Raw genomic sequence first — 10,206 nt, forward strand, 5'->3', positions numbered from 1 at the left:
TGACTGCTGTCTGGGGGATTGACCTATGTGATTCTGAAACAGGGCTGAAGAAAAGCATAGGTGTGCCTTGGGCCCAGGTCTGCTGTCACTCTGAGAATGGAGCCAGATTATTTGGCGTGATCTTGGTGATGGCACTCTGCAAGGCTCTACTTGGAGACCACAGAGGTCTTTACAGAAACCTTGTCCTGAGCTGTAATAATGCTGCACTCTGTGGCCAGAGTTCACAGCAGAAAACCCAGCTGGGTCTAAGAGTTCCTGGTTTTACGCTGTGGAAAACAGGTGGCTTGTTTCTGCATGTACCACACGTTAGTGGCAGTGTGTGGGCTCCAGCCTGGCTAGCGTTGCTCTGTTGGCAATGCAGCACTCTATCCTTTGGGGTTGGGGTGTTAGCAGCACCAGAAAGGCCTTGCCTGTGCTGCTAAATAGTTGTATAGAGTTCGAAACATTGCCAATAGGTGTGCCTAAAATTTTAGGCACACATACTTGTACTGATGCTGCTTAGGTGATGTGGGTTTTGATAAGCTTACATGACCTGTTTTTTTCCCTCTAGGCTGTAGGTAAAGCCTCCCCAGTCCCACCTCACCTGATGAGGAGTAATAGGATGCTGCAACACATTCACCTTACTATCTTACCCTGCTCTAGGGTAGGGTGTCCCTGCCCATGGCAGGGGGGTTGGAACTAGATGATCCTTGTGGTCCCTTCCAACCCTGACTGATTCTATATGCAACACGAGGTGTATCTCGCAATCATGTGGCCTAACAGTCCCTGGCAGCTAATATGCTGAAATCTGAAAACAGCTTTTTGTGCTAGGTTCGTGGTCTTGCAGCTACATGCCATTCTTTAGCCAACTCCTGATGTCAGCCTTGATGAAATTCATCCCTGGAAGCAGCTGTTTGCGGCTCAGTGACTGCCACTTCCCCTGCCAAGAGCAGACAAGATGTGGACAGTCTGCTTTGAGCTCACATCTCCCATTCACAGGGGTGAACTGTTTTCACCACTCTGCCACACTCACTCTTTTCAGGCCTAGGTACTGAAATGGTGCTTTCCCAAGAAATTAACCATTTTCCTCTCATGGCTGTTGATAATCTTTGGCTGCTGAGATCTCAGTACCTGCCCTAGCGTGACTGATAGCACAGGGCAAAGCCCACATCAACTGCTAAGACAATATGGGTCTGTCTTGCCTGCCAGAATGTCAGCCTCACAAATTAGCTTGTGACTGTTGCATGTCTGCAGTGCTGCCAGCATCTCGTTTTAGAGAGGAGGTGCAGAGCCTCAGGAGGCTCAGAAGACAATGAAAGGAAACTGGTCTGGAACCTTGAATGAACTTGGCTTTCAAAGAAGTATTCATATATCCACAGAGGATCCAGCCAACCAAATCAGGCTGACTGGTCTTATCAGGGAAACAACAGAGGAGTAAAAAGGGAGACTCTTTGTAACAGCTAGGGGAAAGGAACAGCTCGAGCTAAAACAGCTTTGTTAAGAAAGCAGATTGAATGTATGATTTTTAGGCCACAGCTCATTTGTACCACAGATGCTGGGGCATGGCAGACTTTTTCCACTCCTGTGGTAGCCAAGTACTAAGAATGCTTAATCCTGTTGAATTAATCAAACTGCTGAGGTGCCTGACTACTGGAAGAAATGCTACTGTGTAAACTCTTACGATCCATTGTATTAGCTCTAAGCTGCTGGGCAAGTCTTGGCATAATAAAGCTGGATTAACAGAGACTAGGGCATATCCTGAAACAAAGAAGTGATCAGAACGTCCCCGAGCACACACTGAGAAAATGTGTGTGGTGCCACAGTCAGCAGAGAAGCTGACTATTGGGAGGGACAAGGTGGGATGATCAGGTCTTCCCCAGGGAAGGGTGCCCTATCAGGTAGATTCAAATCTCACTAATGTAAACTCAGTGAAAATGCAAGAAAAGCATCACAGAATCATCTCCATCTCTGGAGACTTTCAAGGCCTGTCTGGATGTGTTCCTCTGTGATCTGTGTTAGATAGTATTGTCCTGATCTGGCAGGGGGGTTGGACTCGATGATCTCTTTGGGTCCCTTCCAAACCATGATCATATGATCCTATGATAGAATCATAGAATCAGTCAGGGTTGGAAGGGACCACAAGGATCAGCCAGTTCCAACTCCCCTGCCATGGGCAGGGACACTCTACCCTAGAGCAGGCTGCCCACAGCCTCAGCCAGCCTGGCCTTCAACACCTCCATCCATAGGGCCTCAACCACCTCCCTGGGAAACCCATTCCAGCCTCTCACCACTCTCATGCTCAACAACTTTCTCCTCACCTTCAGGCTGAACCTACCCACCTCCAGCTTTGCTCCATTCCCCCCAGTCCTGTCACTCCTTGATAGCCTAAAAAGTCCCTCACCATCTTTTTTGTGGGCTCCCTTCAGATCTTGGAAGGCCACAAGAAGGTCACCTGGGAGCCTCCTCTTCTCCAGACTGCACAGCCCCAACTCTTTCAGTCTGTGCTCACAGCAGAGCTGCTGCAGCCCTCTCAGCAGCCTCCTGGCCCTGCTCTGGACACACTCCAGCATCTCCACATCCCTCTGGTAATGGGGGCTCCAGAACTGGGTGCAGTACTGCAGGTGGGGTCTCAGCAGAGCACAGTAACGGGGGAGAATCACCTCCCTGGCCCTGCTGACCACACTTCTCCTGCTGCAGCCCAGGCTCTGCTTGGCTTTCTGGGCTGCAAGTGCACACTGCTGGCTCCTGTTGAGCTTCTTGTCCAGCAGCACCCCCAAGTCCCTCTCCCCAGAGCAGCTCTCCAGCCACTCACTTCCCAGCCTGCATTTGTGCTTGGCATTGCCTCGATGCAGATGCAGGACCTTGCACCTGGAATGAATCCTTTTCTGCCTTCTGAGGAGTTACAGCCTCTGGACATTTATTTCAGTGGACTCCTCCCCTGTCTTTGGGCACCACACTACAGTGAGGAAGTAACTTCTCGGTTTCATTCCCTGCTTTGATTTACATCCTGGAAATAATGTTGGTAGAAGCTGCACAACATCCCATTACTGTGTTAGCTGTTCTCAGCAAGCTCATCTACACTTTCTTGCTATTAGTCAGTAGTTCTCATCCTGGTGACCTAGCAAGCATTTGAGCAAAATATCAAGAGGACTCCTAGGTGTTGCAATACCTCAGTGACCCTGACCCTCGCATTACAGCCAGTGTTATTCCCACTGTGCAGACAAAGAAGAGACACAGGGGAAAAGGCTAGATATCACTAGAAGGTAAAGCCTGCATTCACAATTGCAACCCAGTGTCTGTTCAGCTGCTGCCCAAACGTGGAGGTACCTCACTAGGCTTTTCCCTGTTGCACCTAAGCCTCCTCAGCACACTTTTGTTTCTGGCATGGGCCATTGGCACAACTGGACATCTAAGTCATCTGTGACGGTCCCCAGGGCCTGAGCAAACACCCTGCACCACTGTGGCCTCCCCCTGTGTACACAGCACGGTGCAGACCACCCAGGCTGGCTGCTTCCTTTGCACAGCCTCTAGGTATGTTTGGCATGCGTTTGCTCAGAAAGAGCCTGCCGTGGCTTCTCATAGAGAGAGTAACAAGTTCAAGTGCTTCAGCCTCCTTAGGGCACCTCTGCCTCCCAGCACTATACCCTAACCCGTGGGAAACCTAGTGGGCTAGGCCAGGGAGCATCTCCCCAGTTTCACTCTGCCTGTCTGTCTGAAATAAAGACCAAGCAACCAAGCAGTAGGAGAGAAAGCATGGACTTGTCTCACTGTGGTTTAGGCAACCATTCTGCAGAAGGAATGCTGTATTCAGTTCCTGATGGAGGCTTGGTATTTTCTATTAAACAAAGGATGCAATACAGAACAAAGTCCCAGGGTGGAAAAGAGGCCCTGGGATGCCTCTCTCAGCACTCCAACCACTAGGGCTGCCCTCATGCTTGGTTATCTGCTCCGTAGTGGTACAGCTTGAATGAGAGCAGCCTCTCTTCTCCATCACCACCAGCTCAGACTGTGGTTAGGGCACGCAGTGGTGAGAGAGTCTGACTTTTCAGTCTGAGGAAGTGGACAGACCCCATTCTCCAGAGTGATGGATACTTGAAACAATAGCCCAGTTTAAAAAACGTAGCTGTTGGTCTCAGGATGGCTTTTGGCAGCTAAAAACAAAAGGCTGAGCTCTAGTTAGTCCTCACTAGAAACAGATGTTGGTACTTCTCTTGGAAACTCTTTCTTGAGCAGTGGATCCCAAGAGGAGCAAGGCTGTATTTTCCCAGCTGCTGGAAGGTGTGTTTGTACTGAGCAGAAGCAGGATGCTAAATCCTTCCAACAGCTCCTCAGCTGCTAGCTAGCATCTGGGCACTTTTGGTCCCCAGATATCTACCTTCCCCTCTGTCCTGTGCAAGACCTAGCTCTGTGTCTTGGGTTACCTGTGAATGGCTGGCACCTGTCAGGTGCCACAGCAAAGGCAACTGAGTAGTTGTCTCCAGCCAGAACACAGTGGTCCTTGGGGAGATCCTTGGCCCAGCTCTGTTGCATTGCCATGTAAGTGCTGCAGTCATCCTACAACTATGTAAAATCTATCCCCAGACCAGAGTTGATTGCTCTCCTGCCTTTTGGTATGAAGCCTCTGGCTTTTCTTGTACAGATTTGCCTGCACCCAAGGGCTGTTTTAAACTGCAGACTTAAGAAAGCATTTTATACCTTATTATTGAGCAGGCTCAAACCTCACCACCAGCACTTTAATGACGACTTTCTCTTCTGCTACTTTTTTCCTCCAACAGGGCAAAATCTCTAAGCTGTAGTACCCAACCACAGCATCCTGCTTTCTACCACAGAGAAAACGAAAGGACTTCTTCACAGGAGTGAGAAAGCAGACTTATTTACCCCAGCAATGAGACAAAATGAAATGAAATGAAATGAAATGAAATGAAATGAAATGAAATGAAATGAAATGAAATGAAACAAAATTAAAATTATGTTATAAAATAATAAAGTAAAATAACATAAAATAAAAATTAAAAGTAAATAAAATGCAATCAAATAATAAAGTAAAATACCATAAAATAAAATAAAAATTCAATTAAAATGATACTATGCAATAAAAGAAAATAATAAAGTAAAATAACATATAACAAACCCCATATTTATATGAAATTCTATGTCATTAAAATGATATACAATAAAATAAACGAAAACAATAAAGTAAAATACCATAAAATAAAAATAAATTACAAGACAAGACAATAATAAAGTAAAACAACAGAAAAAAACCATTAAAATTATATAAAGTAAAAGCAAGTGAAAAAGTACAACATAAAATAAAAATAAAATACAATAAAATGATATAAAGTAAAATCAAATAATAAAGTACAATACCATAAAATAAAAATTAAATTTAAATGATATACAATAAAATCAAATTAAAAATAAAGTAAAAGAACATAAAATTAAAAAGAATAAATTATACACAACGAAATGATAAAGTAAAATACCATAAAATAAAAATTAAATTAAAAGTATATAAAATAAAATAAAGTAAAATACCATAAAATAAAAATTAAAATTATATAGAATAAAATACTAAAGTAAAATATCATAAAATAAAATAAAAAATAAATTAAAATTATATAGAATAAAATACTAAAGTAAAATACCATAAAATAAAAATTAAATTAAAAGTATATAAAATAAAATAAAAATTAAAATTATATAGAATAAAATACTAAAGTAAAATACCATAAAATAAAAATTAAATTAAAAGTATATAAAATAAAATAAAAATTAAAATTATATAGAATAAAATACTAAAGTAAAATATCATAAAATAAAATAAAAAATAAATTAAAATTATATAGAATAAAATACTAAAGTAAAATACCATAAAATAAAATAAAATAAAAATTAAAATTATATAGAATAAAATACTAAAGTAAAATACCATAAAATAAAATAAAAAATAAATTAAAATTATATAGAATAAAATACTAAAGTAAAATACCATAAAATAAAAATTAAATTAAAAGTATATAAAATAAAAGAAAATAATAAAGTAAAATTGCATAAAATAAAAAACAATGAAATCAAATAAAATAATAAAGTAAAAATAACATAAAATAAAAGTTAAATTAAAATGATCTGATATACAATAAGAAAATAAAATAACATAAAATAACATTTAAAAATTAAATTAAAATGATATACAATAAAATCAAACAATGAAATAAACCAACATAAAATAAAAACTAAATTTCTATGAAATTCTATTAATTAAAATGATATACAGTAAAATAAAATCAAATTATAAAGTGAAATAAAATAAAACTAAAACTAAAATTATATACAATAAAATAGAATAAAATAATAAAATCAAATACCATAAAATAAAAAATAAATTAAAATAATATGCAGCAAAAGTCAAATGAAATAATAAAGTAAAATAACATAAACGAAAAGTTAAATTAAAATGATATGCAATAAAATCAAATGAAACAATAAAATTACATAAACCAAGATAAAAATTAAAATTATATAGAATAAAATCAAATAAAATAACAAAGTAAAACAACATAAACTAAGATAAAAATTAAATCAAAATGATATGCAATAAAATCAAATAATAAAGCAAAATAACACAAACTAAAATAAAAGTTAAATTAAAATTATATACAATAAAATCAAACAAAACAATGAAATAAAATAACATAAACTAAGATAAAAACTAAAATGATATGCAATAAAATCAGATCAAAAAACATAGGAAACTAACATAAAGTAAAATACAAATTAAATTAAAATGATATGCAATAAAGTAATAAAGTAAAATAACATAAACTAGAATAAAAAAGAAATTAAAATGATATAGACTCAAACAATAAAGTAAAATAACATAAAATCAAATAACATACACTAAAATCAAATAAATTACCTGTTTTTTAGCTATCCTAATTCTAAATAAGTATTTGTTTACCTCTGGAGGTGTGCAATCAGGAGGCTAATAGCTCCCAGTCAGCTTTCAGCTGGATCAATCTATTTGTGCAAGCCAAGTAACAAGGAAACTAAAATACAGCTTTAGTACAGAAGTCGATTGGGCACATGGCAGCTGCCAGAAATGCTACCCACACACTACAGAGGCAACACTGCAGATTCTTCTAATGATAGATTTCATTTCTTTTACCACCCATGCACAGTGTCCACAAGTAAGAAAGGAAAAGTGGCGCTCCAGCCCAGCTCAGGCACTGCTAGACCAGACAGAGCTGTATTCCAGATGCACAGTTGCAGTCTTCCCCACTGCAATGAGCCCAGAGGCAGCAAAGATGCAGGACAAAACAAACAAACAAACAAACAAACAAAAGCTTCAATTTGGCTTCTGGCATGACTTAGAATCATAGAATCATAGAATCAACCAGGTTGGAAGAGACCTCCAAGCTCATCCAGTCCAACCTAGCACCCAGCCCTAGCCAGTCAACCAGACCATGGCACTAAGTGCCTCATCCAGGCTTTCCTTGAAGACCTCCGGGGACGGTGCCTCCACCACCTCCCTGGGCAGCCCATTCCAATGCCAATCTCTCTGTGAAGAACTTCCTCCTAACATCCAGCCTATACCTACCCCAGCACAACTTGAGTCTGTGTCCCCTTGTTCTGTTGCTAGTTGCCTGGCAGAAGAGACCAACCCCACCTGGCTACAGCCTCCCTTCAGGGAGTTGTAGACAGCAGTGAGGTCTGCCCTGTGCCTCCTCCTCTCCAGGCTGCACACCCCCAGCTGCTTGGAGAGGAGAAGACTAAGGGGTGACCTCATTCATGTTTATAAATATATTAGGGGTGAGTGCCAGGAGGCTGGAGCCAGGCTCTGCTGGGTGATGCCCAGTGACAGCACAAGGGGCAATGGGTGGAAGCTGAGGCAGAGGAGGTTCCATGTAAAGCTGAGGAGGATTTTTTTCCCTGTGGGGGTGACAGAGCACTGGAACAGGCTGCCCAGGGAAGTTGTGAAGTCTCCCTCTCTGGAGATATTCAAGACCTGTCTCGATGCATTCCAGTGTGATCTGCTGGGGCATCCTCAACTAGATCAGAGCCCTGCTGAGCCTCACCTTCAATATCTCCAGGGATGGAGCCTCAACCACCTCCATGGGCAACCTGTTCCAGTGTTCCACTACTCTCATGGTAAAGAACCTTTCCCTAACACCCAATCTAAATCTGCTCTTCTCTAGTTTGAAGCCATTGCCCCTCGTCCTGTGACCACAGGCCTTTGCAAACAGTCTCTCTTCATCCTTCTTGTAGGCTCTCTTCAGGTACTGGAAGGCTGCTGTTAGGTCCCCCTGGAGCCCGCTCTTCTTCAGAATGACCACCCCCAGCTCCCTCAGCCTGTCTTCATAGCAGAGCTGCTCCAACCCTCTGATCATTTTCGTGGTCCTCCTCTGGACCTGCTCCATCAGGCCCACATCCTTCCTGTATTGAGGGATCCAGACCTGGACACGGTACTCCAGGTGAGGTCTCACCAGAGCAGAGTAAAGTGGCAGAGTCACCTCTCTGGATCTGCTGGCAACGCATCGTTGGCGCAGCCCAGGACGTGATTTGCCTTCTGGGCTGCAAGCTCGCACTGTCTGCTCATGTCCAGCTTCCCATCCATCAGCACCCCCAGGTCCTTTCCCACAGGGCTGCTTTCTATCACCTCAACCCCAGCCTGTATTGATAATGAGGATTGTTCCAGTCCAGGTGCAGAACTCTGCACATGCTCTTGTTGAACCTGGGCCCACCTCTCCATCTTGGCCAGGTCCCTCTGGGTGACCTCCTGTCCCTCTGGTGTAATGACAGCAGCACTCATCTTTGTGTCATCTGCAAGCTTGCTGACAGTGCTCTCAATCCACTGTCTATAGCATTGATAAAAATATTCAACAGCACAGGTCCTAGTACAGACACACCACTTGCCACTGCTCTCCACCTGGACTTCAAGCCATTGAGCAACCACCCTCTGGACGTGACCCTCCAGCCAATTCCTTCTCCACTAACAGTCCCTGAATGCATGCCCTCCCTCTTCCACTTGTTAATCAGTATGTCTTGGTCAAAAGTCACAGGCAATTCAGCGTGAAGCAGAGCGGCTGGGGCACAGCAGCAGGTCAGCAGAGGTGCTTAGGCAATGCACTGCTTCTTTGGGAAAAAAAAGTGTGGTTTATTTCAGAATGCTTCACAGCAAGTGGTGGCTCCCAGCACATTCTTGCCCCTCAGCTTGGGCCTCACTGTGGGAGGAACTTCCTCAGTCTCCCTATGACCCAATGGCCCCAGCCTCACCCTAGCAAGGCCTGCAGCCTGTGCAAGAATGCTGCATCCTCTCTAGCACCCAGATCCTCCTGGACAGAAGCCACCCACCTCAGGAACTACCCACCCATACCTCCTGATATGGGCTGCAATGGGCACTATGGCCAGCAGGGAGGTGATTCTGCCTATCATGCCACACTCTTGAGAGTTCATCTGGAATACTGTGTCCAGCTTTAGGGCTCCCAGTGTGAGAAAAAGACATGGGGTCATGCAGCTTGAAGAAAAGGAGGCTCAGGGCAGACCCCATTGCTGGCTACAACTCCCTGAAGAAAGGCTGTAGCCAGGTGAGGTTGGTCTCTTCTGCCAGGCAAGCAGCAACAGAACAAGGGGACACAGTCTCAAGCTGTGCCAGAGCAGGTCTAGGCTGGATGTTAGGAGGAAGTTGTTGTCAGAGAGAGTGATTGGCATTGGAATGGGCTGCCCAGGGAGGTGGTGGAGTTGCCGTCCCTGGAGGTGTTCAGAAAAGCCTGGCTGGAGCACTTAGTGCCATGGTCTGGTTGACTGGCTAGGGCTGGGTGCTAGGTTGGACTGGATGATCTTGGGGGTCTCTTCCAACCTGGCTGATTCTATGATTCTGTGACCTGCTCAAGTAGGTCCAAAGGAGCCCACAAAAACTATCAGACATAGAACACCTCTGCTGCGAAGAAAGGTTGAGAGATCTGGGGTTGTTCAGGCTGGAGAAGGCTCCAGGGAGGCCTTTCAGCAGCCTTCCATTAAAGAGGGCTTTGTGGGGACAAAGCACAAATACTTCCATGAGGTCAGGCAAGACACAGTGGATCTCTATTCCATGCTTAGAAGCTAATATCCTAACATTCAGATAGTGTCTAATTTCTTCTGGCTCTTAGGCCTCTTAACAATATTCACAAAATACTTTGACATTCGAGGAAGCAGTGAATGTTAAGTTTCATGTTATTTAATATATGA

This window comes from Pogoniulus pusillus, chromosome 1, assembly GCF_015220805.1.
Source record: "Pogoniulus pusillus isolate bPogPus1 chromosome 1, bPogPus1.pri, whole genome shotgun sequence".
Classification (NCBI taxonomy): Eukaryota; Metazoa; Chordata; class Aves; order Piciformes; family Lybiidae; genus Pogoniulus; species Pogoniulus pusillus.